At 39.4% G+C, this 18,825-nt stretch overlaps 1 protein-coding gene and 1 pseudogene across 12 annotated transcripts in view; both read right to left on the reverse strand.

The window, feature by feature from the left end:
* Positions 1 to 18,825, reverse strand: part of ZBTB20 (zinc finger and BTB domain containing 20) — a 675,920-nt gene that overhangs the window by 256,477 nt on the left and 400,618 nt on the right. The gene's annotated exons all lie outside the window — the stretch shown is intronic.
* On the reverse strand, positions 1,740 to 18,743 carry LOC144588023 (SS18-like protein 2 pseudogene; annotated as a pseudogene). Its single transcript, XR_013543327.1, has one exon. The product of XR_013543327.1 is annotated as an SS18-like protein 2 pseudogene (transcript).

The raw sequence follows: 18,825 nt of genomic DNA on the forward strand, positions 1-18,825 counted from the left end.
CTTACATACTTAGATTTGAGTTAAGAACTGGAAAAAAACCACGTGGGAGGCAGGGAAAGTGCAAAATGTGAACTTTCAGTTAACTGTTGGCCAGTGAAAAGGGTGCCTGTCTGCTTCCTCACTCCTCCCAGCGTTTAGAGAGTGGATTGGGAGACAGTCTTCGGACTGCCTGGTACTGTACTGCCTGGACTGTATTTTCCCTGCCTTCCCTGAACCTTTCTTGACCTAAGAAAAAAAGAAACAAAATATCCCCCTCTAGTGATCGAAGGCGGAATAGCAGCTTCCCATTAGTTTCTATGGACGGAAAAGAGCAGATACGGATCAAATGGTTTTCAGTGCATTCCTATGGGAAATGCAGATTTGACCTGAGAACTTTTTGACTTGAGAACCGCCTTCCAATACGGATTAAGTTCTCAAGTCAAGATCCCACTGTATAGTATTACAATGGCATCTGTTAAGAGGTGGGATATATTATGCAGCAAGTGAACAGTTCTTGAATTTTATGTGTTGGAAGCAGGAGCTATGGGCAAGCAAAAAGATCTGTGTGGCCACATAGTGATGGCTGGACGACTGGGTGAAACCATATCCAAAATAGCAGGTCTTGTGAGGTGGTTAGTACCTACTAAAAACTGTGCAAGGAAGGACAATGTGTGAACCAGCATCAGGATGGTGGTAAACCAAGGCTCACTGATGCATGTGGGTAGCAAAGGCTACCCCATCTCCAATTACACAGAAGAACTACTGTAGCTGAAATTGCTGAAAAGCTTAATGGTGGCCGTGATAGAAAGGTGTCAGAACACACAGTGCATCGTAGTTTGCTGCACATGGGGCTGCATAACTGCAGACTGGTCAGAGTGCCCATGACGACCTCTGTCCACTGCTGAAAATGCCTTCGATGGGGATGCGAGAACTGGACCATGGAGCAATGGAAGAAGGTTGTCTGATCTGATGAATCGTGTTTTCTTTTAGATCAGGTAAATGACCAAGTGTGTGTGCATCGTATAGCCAGGGAAGAGATGGCAATAGGATGCACTATGGGAAGAAGGCAGGCCAGTGGATACAGTGTTATATGCTGTAGGCAATGTTCTGCTGGGAAATCTTGGATCCTGGAATTCATGTTACTTTAACACATACCACCCTCCATAGAGATTGCTGCAGACCACAGACACCCCTTCATGAAAATGGTGTCTGTGGCAGTGGCCTCTTTCAGAAGGATAATGTACTCTGCCAAACTGCAAAAAAAAATGTTCAGGAATGGTCTGAGGAACATGACAGAATTCAAGATGTTGTCATGGCCTCCAAGTTCCACAAATCTCAATCCAATTTAGCATCTATGGGATGTGCTGGAACACCAAATCTGATCCACAGAGGCTCCATCTCACAACTTACAGAATCTACTGCGAATGTCTTCATGCAGATATCACAGAACATGTTCACAGGTCTCATGGAAGTCCATGCCTTGATGCATCAGAGCTGTTTAGGCAGCACAATGTTAGGCATTAATATTAATGTTGTGGCTGATCAGTGTATGTTAGTCTTATTTATTTATTTATTTATTTATTTATTTATTTATTTATTTATTTATTTATTTATTTATTTATTTATTGGATTTTTACCCCACCCCTCTAAAGAACGTCTACTTGGGACAGCTTACATAGGTTAAAACACAACAAGATAACATATATATATAAACAATTAATTTTAAATTTTAGTCTAAAGATTGGGGAACATAGGTTTACATATACTTTTGTATTTATTTATTTATTTATTTATTTATTTATTTATTTATTTATTGAGCTTATATGCCACCCATTTAGACACAGTCTACTCTGTGTGGCTCACAAAACACATAATAAAAACAATATAAAATAGCAATTTCCAACATTAACACAAAACAGAATAGATAAAGAGAGAGAATTACGTAGTGTCCGGAGGGAAAGCCTGTCTATATAACCAGGTGTTGAGTTGCTTTTTGAACCTGCCCAGCGAGGGGGACAGACAAATCTCAGGTGGGAGAGTGTTCCAGAGCCTGGGAGCCACTGCCGAGAAGGCCTGCTGTCTTGTTTTTTCTTTCCGGGCCTCCCTCAGCATTAGGCTCCTCTGTTGCCCCTCCTGGCTAGATCGGGTGATACGAGGACATCTAGGTGGGAGGAGGTGTTCTGCCAAGTATTGAGATCCTAGACCATTTCGGGCTTTGTACGTGATCATTAGAACTTTGAAATCAATGTGGAATTGAATGGGCAGCCAATGCAATGTGGCCAGAGTGGCAGTAATATGTTGATGTTTCCTCACCCCACTAAGAAGTCTGGCTGCTGCATTCTGCACCATGTGTAGTTTCCGTATTAATCTCAAAGGTAACCCCACATAGAGCATATTAGTGGTCTAATCTCGAGATTACAAGCGCATGGACCAGGGTGGTGAGTGCACCAACATCAAGAAAGGGACGCAGCCGGGCAATCGACCAAAGATGGAAATACGCGGTGTGGACCACTGACGCCACCTGAGTTTCCATGGTGAGTGCCGGGGCCAGATGTATCCCCAAGCTGTGAACCTCATTCTTAGCAGTGAGAGTCACCCCCCCCCCAAAAGAGAGGGAGTTTCCCAAACCACTGACAGTGGGTCCACCCACACTCAGGATCTCCGTCTTGTCCAGGTTCAGCCTCAGCCCATTTTCCTGCATCCATTGCAGTACAGACCCCAGACAGCACTGCAGGGACAGAACAGCATCCTCTGTAGTTGGAAAAAAAGGAGATGTAGAGCTGAGCATCATCAGCATACTGATGGCACGATGCTCCACACCCCCTCATGACCCCACCCAGCGGCCTCATATAGATGTTAAACAGCATTGGGGTGAGGGTCGAGTCAACCACATCATTTTATCCCCAACTGAATAGGAGCCCAACTTGCATATTATTCTTCCTGCAGTGATGCTTTTGTTGTCCTCCTCTCCCCTTCCTGCATTATCTTCCCCTTTGCCAAAATGTAAATTATAAACACTCTTGAAGTCTACTTGCTTGTGTTACTCTGCAAAGCTCAGGTGACCCATCACTTCAACCAGTCCAAACTCAGTACTGTTTATATTCACTAGAAATACATTTGCTGTATATTGGAACAACTCAGAAATTAGTCCTTATAAAGGGAATCTAAATGATATGTCAAATTTTGTAAGATGATTGGGTGATGCTGACAAATGTCAGCAACAGAACCATCTGTTTCTGCCAATTTTTCCCGCTTTATTTAATCTCAGTTTGAACTCAGCTCTCATTCAGGTGAATAGTTATTATATTTTCCCGTCAGACTGAGATTTGGGGTGCTAAGAGATTCAGATGGTGTAGAAATGTCAACTATTCAACTGTTTCCAACTGGATATGGCAAAGAATGGGTTGCCAAAGGATTTTCTGCAATGTATCAACAGGTGTTTTGGCAAAGACTACAGTTGCTTGTAGATTTTCACTTTTGGTTCCAGCCAGAGAGGAGAAGAACAGATAATACCTCTTAAATGCTGCATTTCAAGCCAAATGTACAGAAAATAAGATTCGATCCAGTCAAGTTGCCCTGTCCCTTGCAACAGGGAAATAAATATTCTAGCTGACGCTACTTTGCCCATCAAAGCATAAGATTGATGTTTAGAAACAAAAAGGAAGGAAGGAAGGAAGGAAGATAAATTACGGAACAGAGATGATTTGAATAAACACCAAATAATGGTTTATCTTTGCTGTGGGGAGGCATAGTAAATATACTCAATCTTCACATATTTTGCAAAAAGAATAGAGCCAGATCCATTTTTTTAAAGTTTTAGTACAGCCGTGCCCCGCTGGACGATTACCCCGCTCTATGACGAATCCGCATTACATTGATGCTTTTGCGATCGCTTTTGCAATCGGAAAATGATGTTTCAAATGGGAGAATTTCGCTTCACGTTGATTGGTTCCCTGTTTCGGGAACCAATTTTTTGCTTTATGATGATCAGCAAACAACTGATCGTTGGGTTTCAAAATGGCTGCCGGCTTTCAAAATGCCCCCCGCTGTTTTCTAGGACGGACTCCTCGCTATACAGGCACCAGAAATGGCCACCGTATGGAGGATCTTCACTGGACGAGCAGGTATTCAGCCCATTGGAATGCATTAACCAGGTTTTAATGCGTTTCAATGGGTTTTTTGTTCTGTTTGACGATGTTTTCGCTCTACAGCGATTTCGCTGGAACAAATTAACATCGTCAAGCGAGGCACCACTGTATTATACTACTAGAGGTACAAAAACCTTGTTCTTTACAAACACCAACACATAATATGTGGCATTATTATGTGTAAAACAGCTACTTTTAAAAAATTCAATATTATGAGAAAGCAAAGGAAATCTATAAGCATATCAGTACTGCATGTATATTTTTCAGGTTGCTAATCAAATCAGATTATGGAATCACATCAAAAGAGAACTAAATCAGAAGTAAACAAAGGGGGCCATGATACTCAATAATAAGTTGATACATGAAAACTATACTTCATACATGCAAACAATGTTTCAATGCCATGAAATTCATTACCACCTTTTTTAGGGAGAGGCTGGTAGTGTGAAAGCTCTTCTAAATCCTCTGACTTCTAAGAGTGATAGATAGTCTGCCGGTTCCATGGCGTTCTTAATGTAGGCCCTTAACAGCAGATTATGTACACTAGCAAAGTCAGCTTGGTATTCTATATCTTCAATTCTTTGTTTGACTAATTTCCTTGCCACATTTATTTGGTACAACAGCAATATTTGAGGAGATAGACCGATTTTCATCAAGTGGCTCTGGACAGCCTTTACCCAGTTGAATTGGAAATTATCATAGAATATCAAGGGCAGAAGACCTTGGGGGTTGTTATGTCCCTTCAGCAATGATCTGTGTTTGTATTCTAACTCGCATTCCAAATTCTGCAGTAATTATCAATCTTTTTAGAAGACTTAATATTTTTTTTATTAAATTAATACCCCGCCCCTCTAGACCATGTCTACTCGGGGCAGCTTACAGCATAAAATAAGATAATATAAAATATAAATAATCTTAAAATACAATTAGTATATTAATTAATACAATTAGATTAAGAAAAAGTTAGCAAAATGGATAAGATGCGAAAAAATAAAAAAATAAAAGACTTAGCTGACTGGAGGGAAGGCCTGCTTAAATAGCCAAGTTTTTAAGTGTTTTTTAAAAACACCCAGCGAGGGTGCCAGCCGAATTTCTGTTGGAAGGGCATTCCACAGCTGAGAGGCCACTGCCAAGAAGGCCTGGTTTCTAGTTTTTTCCTTCCGAGCCTCTCTCGGCGTCAGACCCCTCAGCCGTCCCTGCTGGCGATGATGGGTGATTCGGGTAGATCTGGGTGGGAGAAGACGGTCTGCCAAATATTGAGGTCCCAAACCGTTTAGGGCTTTATAAGTGATCATTAGCACTTTGAAGTCGATGCAGAAACGGATGGGCAACCAGTGTAGAGCAGCCAGAGTGGGGGAGATATGTTGGTGTTTTCTCACCCCACTAACTAGCCTGGCTGCCGCATTCTGGACCATCAGATATTTGAATATTTGAAATAATATCACCAGTTTTAGCGACTTAAACAATGCTAGGATCTATTTCTTGTTCCAAAAGGAAAAATACTTGATGTCCTCAGAAATGCACCCAATTTTAGCCTCCAGACATATTCTGTGCACTTTAAAATAAATGTTAAATCTTTGCTAAACATCAGTGGAAGTCGATGGTTGTTGTGGGTTTTTCGGGCTCTTTGGCTGTGTTCTGAAGGTTTTCAAGGAGAAAGGCAAGGTAAAAATATTTTGAATAAATAACAAATCCAACCAACTACAATACACAGGAAAACAAAATTGAGATGTGTGAATTGTTATACTACTCTGAGAAACTGTGTGATACCATTCCTTTGAAAGTGGGGAAATAGCCTTAAGCGTGCATTATTAAGAAAACTGAGTACTGGGAGATATTGTAATACTCTGGCATTATTGCTGTAGGTCAAAGAAAGAAATCAAAAGAGCCATAACTTTTCAAGATCTCTGTGCCATCTACTTAGCCCTTTGTAGAAATATTACTATTATTAAAGTATTTATCTATTTAAACTGAGTTTTCCGAAGTTACCCCTTCAATTTACGCTTTCCACTTGGTAGGCCTCATTGCATCATTGACAATAGTGGACAACAAGCTTTACTGAATATTAGCTGGAAAGATCAGGTCTGTTCAAGTAGTTTTGAATAACACTGCAAATCCTCCCCCAAAATATTGGTATTCCATTTCAATTGTGCTAGAAAATGAGTGCTACACTGAATAAATAAATTAAATGTTTTGTTGCCAAGGAACACCAAGAAATCTCTTGTTATATGATCTGATAAATAAAAGGGAAATACTAGAGAGGATAGGCTAGCTTCATCTCCTTTGGAAATAAGCCTTTTGCTATCATAGTTATTAGCCACTGACATGCCACCAAACAGGAATTCTATTTGTCTCTGGAGTTCTTCATTATTTTGCCAGGATTGGTCTTCCACATGATTCTTCCTGTTCATTTAAGTATAGAGGTCCAGCTCTATATCTAACCACCGTGCAGAATTGGACCTTTCATTTGTGGAATATAGACTAAGGAGGCTGCAAGAGGTTTATGTCACTCACTTTCTGATGGAGATTCAGATTTTAGTATCTGGTAGCAGTGGTGGCGCTGTAGGTTAAACTGCAGAAGCCTCCGTGCTGCAGGGTCAGAAGACCAGCAGTCATAAGATTGAATCCACGCGACGGAGTGAGCTCCCGTTGCTTGTCCCAGCTCCTGCCAACCTAGCAGTTCTAAAGCACATAAAATGCAAGTAGATAAATAGCTACCATCTCGGTGGGAAGGTAACAGCGTTCTGTGTCTAGTTACGCTGGGCACGTGACCACAGAAACTGTCTTCAGACAAACGCTGGCTCTATGGCTTGGAAACAGGGTTGAGCACTGCGCCCTAGAGTCGGACATGACTGGACTAAATGTCAAGGGGAACCTTTACTTTACCTTTACCTATTTTCCCATTCATATTGGCTGGCTAATATGAGGCCTTTTAATGATATTAAGCTGTCTTTGCATACTCATTGTTTGTAGCTTTCAATATTGTCTTTGATGTAAACTGTCTTGGGTCCTTTTTAAGGAAAAAGGTGGGGCAAAACAATTTTAAATAAATATTAATCTTTCAGCTGTTTCTTGGCTGTTCTTTTTAATCCTGGCTACACAAATAATACACAGTCCTATGTTTTTCCCTGAGATTTTTTCTAATCTCTCTTCTTTCTTAATCTTTTCCTTCTACCAGACTGTATACACACCTCTTTTCTCTCTCACTCTTCTCAACCTGTGGCCTACTCTTAATTCCTTCACCAAACTATAGATGATTTGGCACATGTACATCACTACATGGCTAACATCCAAAGCAAACAGACTACATAACTGGAAGGATAGCTCAGTAAGGTAGCAGAGCCAGAGGCTGGGAGTTTGATTCCCCACTATGGTGATATATTTTTATTCACTGATCCAGTAATAATATAGCAAATATTCCCCACTGTGCCTCCTGAGAGAAGGCCAGACAAACTGTAGATCGAAACCAGAGATGTTATTAAGAAAAAACAAAACAAAAAACAAACAAAAAACAAAAAAAACTATTCTTTTAGTCAAAAGGATGGTGGTGGGGAGCCTAGATGGATGATAATAAATTTTTTTAATTTTTAAAGACAGGTGAGAAGCAAAAGTAAAAGGTAACAAATAGGATCAGAATCATGAATACAACTTTTCAGTAAGTGGCTTGTACAGAGAACTATTACAACAATCAGTGGTGAGAAACAGAAAACAATAACAAAATAGAAACACCGAAAGATCTCTTCTATCAGATTTGATAAAACAAAGGGAAATTAAAGCATTGGAAGTTCAATAGAGGAACATACTACATGAGCAGGATAAAATAAAGAGAAGGTGGGAAAATATCCTATATCAAAGAAACACAAGGATGACAGACTCATTTGAACATGAATCCTATGATAAAGAATCTATACTTTTAGAAGGTGAGGTGGAAGCTGCTCTCAAAGTACTTGGAAGAAATAAATCACCAAGAGTAGATTAGATATTGATAAGAACGAGCTACAGAAACTGAGTCTGTCAAAATCCTAACAATATGCTAACAAATCTGAAAAACAAAATAATGGCCCACAGACTGGAAAAATTAAATATATATTCCAGTTCCAAAAAATTAAGACACCAAGGAGGAGTATAATTATAGGATAATTATGTGTATTTCCTATGCGAGCAACGTGATGATCAAGGTGCATCAACAACTACTTTCATGAGGAGGCAGGGCTTCGTCACGATGCAGCCAGCAGCTCCGGGGAACAGTTCCCTGGAAAAGCTGTAACAGCCTGGTTTAGGGGCCCTCTAGAAATGGGGGATTGAAGGAGAGACTAGGAGAGGTCTCCCTGAAGCAGTTGGTGAGCAACAGAAGGAGAAAGATTGGTCAGCAACCTGGTATTTCTTCCTTCTGAAAATTCACCCGAGCACAGATCAGATGCAGGAGCCATCTTGGCAGAGAGCTGTGAGCAACCCCCCCCCCCCGGGAGGAGTGGAGAACAAGCAATTTGGCATTGAAAATATATAATAACAAAGTAAGTTGAAGTTTTTGATTTATGAACAACCCCATTAAGCTGAAAAAGAAATCAGAGTGAAATTATTTGGCCGAAAGAACGAGTTTTGCTTACCACCCTGCTTCTTCAAAAATGAAACTGACTCTTAAACAGCAGGCTGGTTCAAGGCCAAAAGAGAGACAGTGAGACAGAAAAAAAAATTGTTTCTGGAAAAAAATCCCAGAGTGAAATGCCATTGGACAGGATTTAAGAGACTGAAATTTTGTGAATGCTGTTTAGCCTGAACCTTTTTCCATAGACTGTGTGGGACTCTGATAATAAAATCCTGTTAGGTTTTTTGAGAGAAGAATAAGCTTTTAGAATCAAGAAAACAGAATCATCATCGAGACGACATGGGTGACAGGACTGAGCAGCTAGGAAAGCCAGGACTGGTTTTTAAAAATTGAATCTTTGGATTAATAGAAAAAACATTTAATGGGCCGATATCTATTGGAGAGACTGACTCCCTATGACTGCTGTCTAGTTTGGACTTTCTTTGGCTGGACTGTGTGGGACTCTGATAATAGAATTTTGTTAGGTTTCTGGAGAAAAGGGATATTTTTGCCATGGTTGTATTATAAATTGTTGGGCTAAAAGTTGATTTCTATATCATAATATCTATGTAAGGATTGGAGGAAGAACCTAGGGGAGGTTTATGATTTTTGGTGAATGACATAGTATTATTTATACAGACCCTACTCACTGGAAAGATCGAAATGGGCTCCAAAAAAATATTAAATGTTGGGTACTTTGTCTGCCCAATCTCAAAATTTGGGAATAGTGCCACAAAAATCAGACAAAGAATGGCAGACTACCATGCAAAAGATAATAACAGAAGGATTTCAGCAAGTAACGTCTTAGCCAGATAGAATATCTAATGAAAGAGAAGTTATCAGATCTAACTCCAGAACTGCTTTTATTGAGTACAATACCAGGTAACATAGATGGGATAAAGAGTTACCCAGTGAGCTATTTAGCTACTACAGTCAGAAAATATTAAAAATTGGACTGCTGTCCTGGATACATCCTTCTGTTCCAAAAATTGGAAAAAAGCAGAGTTACAGAAACAAGAGGAGCTTACTGAGAAAATATGGGAAGCGACAGAAATTGATACTTTTCCAGACGTGATGAATGACTGTCCAAATCAAAAAGAAATTGAACAATGGGATTTATTTTATAAATGGCTTCGGTTCCCTGATAGTGTTGGAGTAACTTAGACTTAAACTAAAATATAACTGTAAGTTGATAGTTGGAGAGTAATCAAATAGGGGAAAAAGCAGAAATTGATTTGTTATTGAAATAAAAGTAGATTGGATGGTTGCATATTTTGTGTTCTCCTATCCCCCTAACCCTCTCCCTTCCCCCCACTTCCTTTTACCTTTTGTATTCCCTACCCTATTCTTAGTTGTTAAAAAATAAGTATTAAAAAAACAACTACTTTCACTATATGTGAAACAAGAAATCCCTGATGTTTAAACTGGATTCTGAAAAGAAAAAGGCACTAGAGATCATACTGCAAATATATATTGTCTACTAGATATAGGCATTCATCACTGAACCAGCTGTTTGTACTGGTTCATTTTTTTTTGGTGCAACAGGTATTTGGTGCTTCCTAGCCCCATCTCCTCCAGCAGGTACCCACTCAGAGACAATGCCTAGAGAAGGCAGAGCAGAGAAGAAGAGCCTCTTGAGTGGGTGCCCACCAGAGGAGGTGAGACTTGGAAGTGCCAAACACTAGTTTGGCAAAAAAAAAATTGAACCAGCGTAAACCACCGGTTCAATGCTTGTGCCCCACACTGGCTACTGGGGCACACCACAGATTTTCAAAAGAAAATCAGTCTGTGCTTTATAGACTACAGCAAAGGGTTTGACTATGTGGACCATCAGAAGTAAGCGACTGTTCTAGAAGAAACTGAGATGTGTCAAAGCATGACTAATCCCGATGCATAACCTATAATGTGGATAAAAAGCTTCTCTTAGAACAGAATATAGAGAAAAAGAATGGCAAAATATATCCCTAAACTGCAATCGGACACCAGAAAGTCGGACTTCCTATTTGATACACAAGTGCTTTCAATCTTTTCCTAAACATGATTTTATTCTGGTGTTGAAATAAGAACTTAACTGAGCTGTAAAGTAAAATAAATTGGCACACAGCATCATTATGGCTATCCTATTTGATAGCAAAACCCTTTACAGGACAGATATTTCGGATTAAATACTTGTCTACATCTGATAAACAAGAGACCAAAAGAAAGAAAGCAAACTAAAGGCAGGGAGACAAAGCTATCTTCTAAGTGTTTTGTGCCTAAAGTGTTGCCAGTCATAAAAGGACTTGATGTGCTAATATCTGCTCATTCAGACACTTACAGACATGCTAAGAGCATGATGGCTAGCAAGCTCTGCATTTAAGTGCTGTTACTGAGGCCCCCAAATATCGACAGAGTGCCAGACTCTATGAAACTATTGATGTACACAGCCGGCCTCTGCTCCAGACACCTATCAGACAGAATCTTTAAATGTCACAGATTAATGAATTTTCATGAAACTCTGTGTGTGTTTTTATAAAGGGGAAGAAAACAACAACAAAAAAATAAAAAAATAATTTCCATAGAATTCAGAATCAAGCAGCTGTTATTCTCTTCTAAAACATGAGACAAGAACTTTATCAAGAAGGTATCTTAACTGTCTATATGTGAGGATGATTTTTTTTTCCAGAGAAGATGGGCAGCATACTCTGTTCTTTGTCATTAAGTAGAGGATTAAAGACCACCATGAGGCTGTTTCCACTGCCTCTAAGGAAGAATATCACAAGATATTTAGTAGAGGGCAATACTAAAGTGGGTCCCTGCTATTCACCAGGGAAGGTCCAGCTTTTAGGTAGCATGTTTTTACTCTCCTCACTGGAAAGAACAGTAAGTTTCAATTTCCAATTGCCCTGGGATAGCAAAGCAAACTCTGGTCAGAGGGGGAAATACCATTATCAGTTGCAGCCCTTGTGCCTGAATATTAGCAAGAGAAAGAACATTCCCTTGGCCCTAACTGGATATAAATGTACAACTTTATTTCGGCATTGACACGCTGATCTCTCATGATATCTTTTCCTTTTACTCCTCCTTTTTTTTGTCTTCTCTTTTTAGTTTTTATCTCAGAGGAAAAGATTCCACTCTCCTTGGGAAAGGTTATTTTATTCTGAAAAGCAGGCCACGGACCGGCACAGGGCCACGGACCGGGGGTTGGGGACCTCTGTTCTACAACATCAAAGCAACTGAAATAGTAGCTGAAATTCTGTTGCTTAGCAAATAAACGCCAATGAAAGTAGGCCCATTTAATCAACTCCTCCGTCTATGTTCCATTGTTTAAACAAACCTACTCTAAGCAACAGGATTTTAGCCACTGTCTAAAACAGTTCAGAGATGCAGTAACAGCTTTTAAAATTAATGGATTCATAGAGGTGTAAGTAAAACACAATGTTTTGCCAAGAAGATAACTCAATTTCTTCTTTCAAGATTTTTTTTTACACATAGAAGTCATTGCTTAACCATCTTTGTTTAGGGTGCTCTTGTCTCCTGTTTTGCAGAGATCAATCATCTTACTTGAAGGATTACTAGAGCACAGCTGTCTATTTGAAACCATACTTAGTTTGAAAAGAGAATAAAGACCATTGGCCACCAACCTGGACAGCAAAATGAGAAGACACATAGGTCACTTTGTTATTATTTTCCCCAGAGAATACAGCAATTATTTCTAAGTTTGTGTCAAAACACATACATGAACATTTGCAAATCTGTTGCCATCTTTCTTTCTCAGTATTACATTCCCCCTCCTCTCTTTTTTGGCATTGCATAAGGAGCCACTATATTTTTGCTTGTTTTAATTGCCACTACTCTTTCCTTTCTGTCCCTATTTAACCAAGATGCATTTTCAGACATGATAACCATCAAAGTGAATGAAGTGCTGTACTATTTCTTTCCTGGTATACATACCTGCTCTGTATTCTCTGTGGTATTATCTCTCAGAGAGATGTGATACTTCATTCCCAAGTCTGTACTGCAGAAAGGAAGATCTATCAGTGAGGTTGTCTGCATTGGTTTGTCATTGCAAATGCTTATGTATTCTTGGGTAACACACATCTCTTTTTGTGAAACAGTGAAACTGCTCTAGGTTGAGTTTTCCGATGGAACTGCAACAGAAAGCCTTAGTATGCATTTATCCTCTCACCTGTAATTTATGGTGGCTTATGGTTAACTAATGCTAATCCAAAAACTGTACTGTACCTCTACTCCTGTTTAACAAAACCATTCTGCAAAAATATTTAAATTCAAAGGTTCCCAGCTCTGCTGTGACATGTTTGCTATAAGTTTCTATTATAGCTTTGTGGTCTCCTATTACTGGGAGGTCTCACAGAGCTCCATTAAAGCAAACAATCAGGAAGTATTATAACTTATTTATCTGCAATTAAAAAGGAAAAGCTACAGGGGGTAGGGGGGTGGGGAATCACAAATCCATTGGACCTCTTGAACTACAAAAATAATTTCCTTCCCTAAGAGTAGAACTTTCCCTTCTACTGTCTAATCTCTTTTTTATATCTGTCCTCACCCACGAATCCATTCATTTCCCATAATCACGTCTGATAAGTGTTGTTTCATATCAGTCTCTTCCTTTTTCTTTCTGTTTAGCCTTTAGAAGAACTGGAATCAGCTCCTGCACACCCCTCCTTGTTAAAAACCACACCTCTCCTGCTGACTTGCCGTGCTCTCAATCAAAAGGGTAAGAGGAAACAGTTGGGATTCATTCTTCCCCCTTTTTTGAGAAACTGCACAAATGTCAACTTCCTAAGAGGATGTTTGGCATAGCTGAGTTCAGTCCCGCAATGTACAAAGTCAGGATGATCAAACGTTTGAAGGGCTGCCCACTGCTAGAGAGGAGGGAAAAAAGAAAATGGGATCTCTTCTGCACTTTTCATTCAAGTGAACTGCCTGCCTTCATTTGAAACTGCATTCAGCTGAAACCTGGAAACAAAATTCAATGCTAAATCCCAAGTAAAAATCTAGGACTATTTTGACTAGCTCTTGTACTACTTTTTACTGTTAATAAATCTAAATCTAAACATATATTTACCATCTGCCTCTATACACACACTGCCACTTCTATTCTCAATCTTACAAAACATGCTTTCTTTGATTTTGTTAGTCTACTCTGTTTTTCTTTGTAGACAGCCTGGATTAGTAATTTGTTTTCAAGGTCTTCTGTGCTTTTAAAATAATTGAATTTTAAAGGTCATTGTATGAGAAGCAAAATATGAAATTCAGCCAGCAAAATAGAATTTTCCTTATCCCTACACATTACCACAAATTTGTGGATTTCCATTTCACTTAAACCTGTTATTTTTGGCTATAATGTTCATCTGCTAAAACCTGCAGTTTTCAATGGGACTTACCCACACATACCAGATGCTACAACTTCCCTGTTTTTGTCTACAATCATGCTTACTAACAGACTTAACTTGGTTTTTAAAAACACATTCAATTATGTTTTTTGAGGATCTAAAAAATATGTTTTATTTTAATATACAATAGTCAGTGAAATCCTAAGGTCTGTGGCATGGCATACCGTGAAGTCATGGGATAGATTGTATCTTCCCCTCTGAGGACACATAGAGCCAACTTCAGAGAATGGTGGCAGGTAGATACTTGTTTACCCCGCCCACAACACCCCCACCTAAAGATGTCAAAGTTCTTGTTGGGAGAGATAGAAAGTAGACCGGGGGAGTGGCATGGCTTGAATTGAGGGTGTTCTAAGAAAGTTTCTATACATTAGTATCAAAAACCAACAGAGTTCAGGAAAGTTTAAACTAGCGCCGCAACAGATTTAAATGTTTCATTGATATTGCTTGCATGGGAGGTAAATATATGAGAAATAGCTGAGAGGAAAGAAATGGCAAACTCCACTCCTTCTTCCCTTCTGCAGTGCTCAACAAATGGGGGTGTATATAAGTATGTCTCATCCATCAGGCAAGGACAAGAAACAGCAATTTCTGTTTCAAGACAGGGTTGCCCCTGTCTCCCTTGTTATTTGATATATGTTTGGAACCGTTAGCATGTGCCACTAGATAGAATAGAATGATACATGGCTTTGTCCACGAGCAAGCTGAATTTAAGTTAGCTTTATATGGAGATGATTTATTATGATGTATTAACAAACCAGAATTATCTATACCAGAATTAATGAAAATAATTGAGTTTTTTGGTAAAATCTCAGGATATACAATTAATTACAGAGTTAATGCTAATGGGTAATAATAAAGAACTGGCATTGTACAAAAATGGCAGTTCTGTCAGTGTCCAGAGGTACTAGCATATTTAATATTTTTAATTCCAAGGGATATTTCTCAGATGATTAAACTTAACTTTAATAAATTGATCACTGATATTTCTAATGACTTAGAAATATGGACACTACTGTACTTAAATTTAGTATCTGGGGCAATGTTAACAGATTAAAGATAAATATATTGCCACACATAATATATGTGATACATGCTATTCCATTGTATATTTCTCAAGTTTACTTTTACAAAATTAATAGAATATTTCAAAAATGTATTTGGAATAAGTAATTTGTATTACTATGAATACTCCGTCTTGGGTGATTCTAGAAATGGCTTTTTTTAACACACCTATATGGATGGTTTGTTCTGGCTTCTAAATACATTTTGAGAAAAGGAAATATATCTTCTTCCGTTTTAATTAATAGGGAAATATGGAGAATATTAGCTTGTCAATTACAATTCCACCCATATACCCACGAAAAAACTACTCTATGGGGAAATCCAATACTAAGAATTGAGAAAAGGCCCTTTTTGTAGAAAAAGTGGATAGAATGTGGTATGTATGTATGTATGTATGTATGTATGTATGTATGTATGTATGTATGTATGCATGTATGTATGTATGCATGTATGCATGTATGCATGCATGTATGCATGTATGCATGTATGTATGTAATCTATAACCACCCATCTAGACAGAAGTCTGGGCAGCTAACAACACTCCAAGTAATAATAAAATAAAATAAAACAACAACATGTCCAGGTGGACCCCAAGCTCTGAATCTCACTCTTCGTGGTGAGAGTCACACCCCCAAAAGAGAAGGAGTTTCCCAAACCACCAATGCCAGAGCCACCCACCCTCAGGACCTCCATCTTGTCCAGGTTTAGCCTCAGACCATTCAGCTGCATCCATTTCAATACGGCCTCCAGACAGCTGAAGGGACAAAACGGCACCCACTGTCGTTGGAGAAAAGGAGATGTAGAGCTGGGTTTCATCAGTGCACTGATGACATGAAGCCCCAAACCCCCGATGACCTGACCCAGACAATCAAGCCTTGCGGAACCCCACAATTAAGATTCCACAGAGCCAATACACTCTCTCTAAGCTGTACTCTCTGGGGACGGTCCTCCAAGAAGGATCGGAGCCAGGCTAGTGCCAGACCACCTATTTCCAGCTCGGAGAGCCTCCCCAGGAGGATACCGTGGTCGACAGTATTGAAGGCAACTGAGATATCAAGAAGGACCAACCTCGACTGAAATATCCAGGTGGTATATACACTTTAGACCACTTAATAGGTACAGATGATGAATTTCTATCTTTTTCTATTCTACATTCTAAATACAATTTATGTGCAACTACACAATGGCAAGATCTTCAACTCTAACACCTTCTGGTGTCTGTATTTGGCCCATCTGCAATGAGTGCCTCAGAATCTCCCAAACTGAGGCAATTATTGGATCTAATGAGAAACCTAAACCAATAACTACAGTTTATAAATACTTAATCGACTTTTATAAAATAGATATTCAAAAACATAAAGAAATATGGAACAGGGAATAGGAAAGTAAAATTCAAGCTAAGGAATGGAAAACTTTACTAGAATCTATAAAAATGTTTTCCTGGATTTGAAATTGATATTAATCCAACAAAAAAATTATTTAAAATATATTGGACCCCACAACAGTTATTTAGGAAGAAACTGATAAATTCTGAAAGATGCTGGAGATGCAACAGTAGAAACGCATCCTTAATATATATGGTTTGGACATGGCCGGGTAATACACCTATTTTGAGTAGAAGTTCTTGTATTAAGAAATCCCTGCTATTTCATGATATTCACATTCTTTTAAACTATATTCCTGATGTATGGGATCTAACAAAGGGTCAACAAAATTGGATCCTGAGAAGCACTTGTGGTGGCAAAAAGACTTATATTAAAAGCCTGGAAAGATGATCATCCTCCACCCCTCATGTAATGGTCGGAAGATCTGCGACAGTTAGCCTCATTTGAATGAATATTTATGTAGAAATATGGAAGCCCTTCATTGACTTATTGCAAATGCATAAGATAGTTTATCATGAATGTATATATTAACATACTATTTTGTATTGTATTGACCTTTTCTCTGTCTGTTTTATTTTGTTCTCTTGGTTCATTTTTGCTCATTTTAAACTTTTTTTAGTGTAATTTAAGTTTATATTGTTATGTTAAACGTAAAAAATCAAAAATAATTTTTAAAAAACAGAAATAGCGGTTTTATTCTTTTTGTTCTACAAAGCAACAAATGATGTACTCTTAACAAGAAAGGAGCTTGAGCTACTCTTCTGTGCTTGGTGTGTGTGTGTGTGTGTGTGTGTGTGTGTGTGTGTGTGTGTGAGAGAGAGAGAGAGAGAGAGAGAGAGAGAGAGAGAGAGAGAGAGAGAGAGAGAGAGAGAGAGAGATTTGCTATTCAAAGGGAAAGGGCACATGACAGCTTGGTAAATTTGCCAAGAACCTGATGAGAAAAAATAGTATTCCTTGCCTCACTCTTGTCTCGAAATAAGAACTAAAAATTCCTTCTCAAGTCTTGTCAAGGTGAGACAGACTGAAACAAATAGGAATGAAGAATTCAGTGAGTACTGTATACCCTCCCCAGCTATGTGAATATGTTCTGTAAATGTGTCAGTGAGATACAGTAAGAACTGACTAAACTGGCTGACTTGAGCTTTGTTGACAAGGCCTGAAATTTCATGTGGAGCCATGGGGTGGACTAGTGAGTGGCAGCACAATGACCTAGAGCAGGGGTCGCCAAACTTTTCACAGTGAGGGCCACATAATATACTCCCCATATTTTCAAGGGCCGAAGGAACGCACACCCTCCCACCCACACTCCTGCCCACCCGCGTCCACACCTGTGCACACGTACGCATGCATGCACACACAATAAAAATGCCAGGCAGACCAGATGTGGCCCACAGGTCATACTTTGGAGACCGCTGACCTATAGCATGATAGAAAAGACCTGAGAAAAAAAATATTTGTTTTCTTTAAAATCATGCAGAGTATTAGACATTGTATTAGAATCATGCAGAGTAAACTAAAGGTGTCCAAGTTCTGTTGAAAGTATCAACAAGTCACTGCACTTAACCAGTCTGGTATAATTTCTTCTCCTCTTAGTGTCTCTGGTGAAGCAGCCTTTGAGCTGAATTTCAGACAGTATCATCTTTTCAAACAGCTTCACAGTTACCTTATTACGACACAAACCCCTCTACCTCGTAAGTATCACTTAGAGTGCAGTAATACAATGACATAAGCGGGGTTTTTGTTGTTATTTTCACATCAGAGGTGTTGCTAAATGGCTATTTACTAGCTGATCCAAGGAAGAAGGGAAACCTCATCTCTTTAAAAAGAGCACCATTTGCCGGGTTTTCTGTCCAAGGCACTTTTAGCAGCCCGGAAGCTCTCCACAGGGACTCCTGGCCCCTTTCAAAGAGACACTCATGTTGCCAAGAGCACCAAATTAGTTTACAGCAGTTTTCTCTGTGGTCAGGGAAGCGGCCGCGTCAGCGATCGCGATCGTAGCTAAGTAGATGAGATTCCTGTGCAGTGTGTGCTGGTGCTGCATGCATTCCACAGCTCTGCCTTTATTATGGTATTCCACAATACACTGGATCAGCTGGTCATTTTCTTCCAGCAGCCGCTGAGGGTCTCCTGGTTGACCTCCGCCTTGCCCCGCATGCGCAACGGCACGAACACCACCGACATGCCCGCCTTTCCCTACCCAGGAGGCCCCGCAGAGAGGAAGGAGGCCGAACTGGAAGGGACGTGGTGGCGCAAAGGGACGTGGTGGCGCA

This window comes from Pogona vitticeps, chromosome 3 (genome assembly GCF_051106095.1).
Source record: "Pogona vitticeps strain Pit_001003342236 chromosome 3, PviZW2.1, whole genome shotgun sequence".
In the NCBI taxonomy this organism is placed as follows: Eukaryota; Metazoa; Chordata; class Lepidosauria; order Squamata; family Agamidae; genus Pogona; species Pogona vitticeps.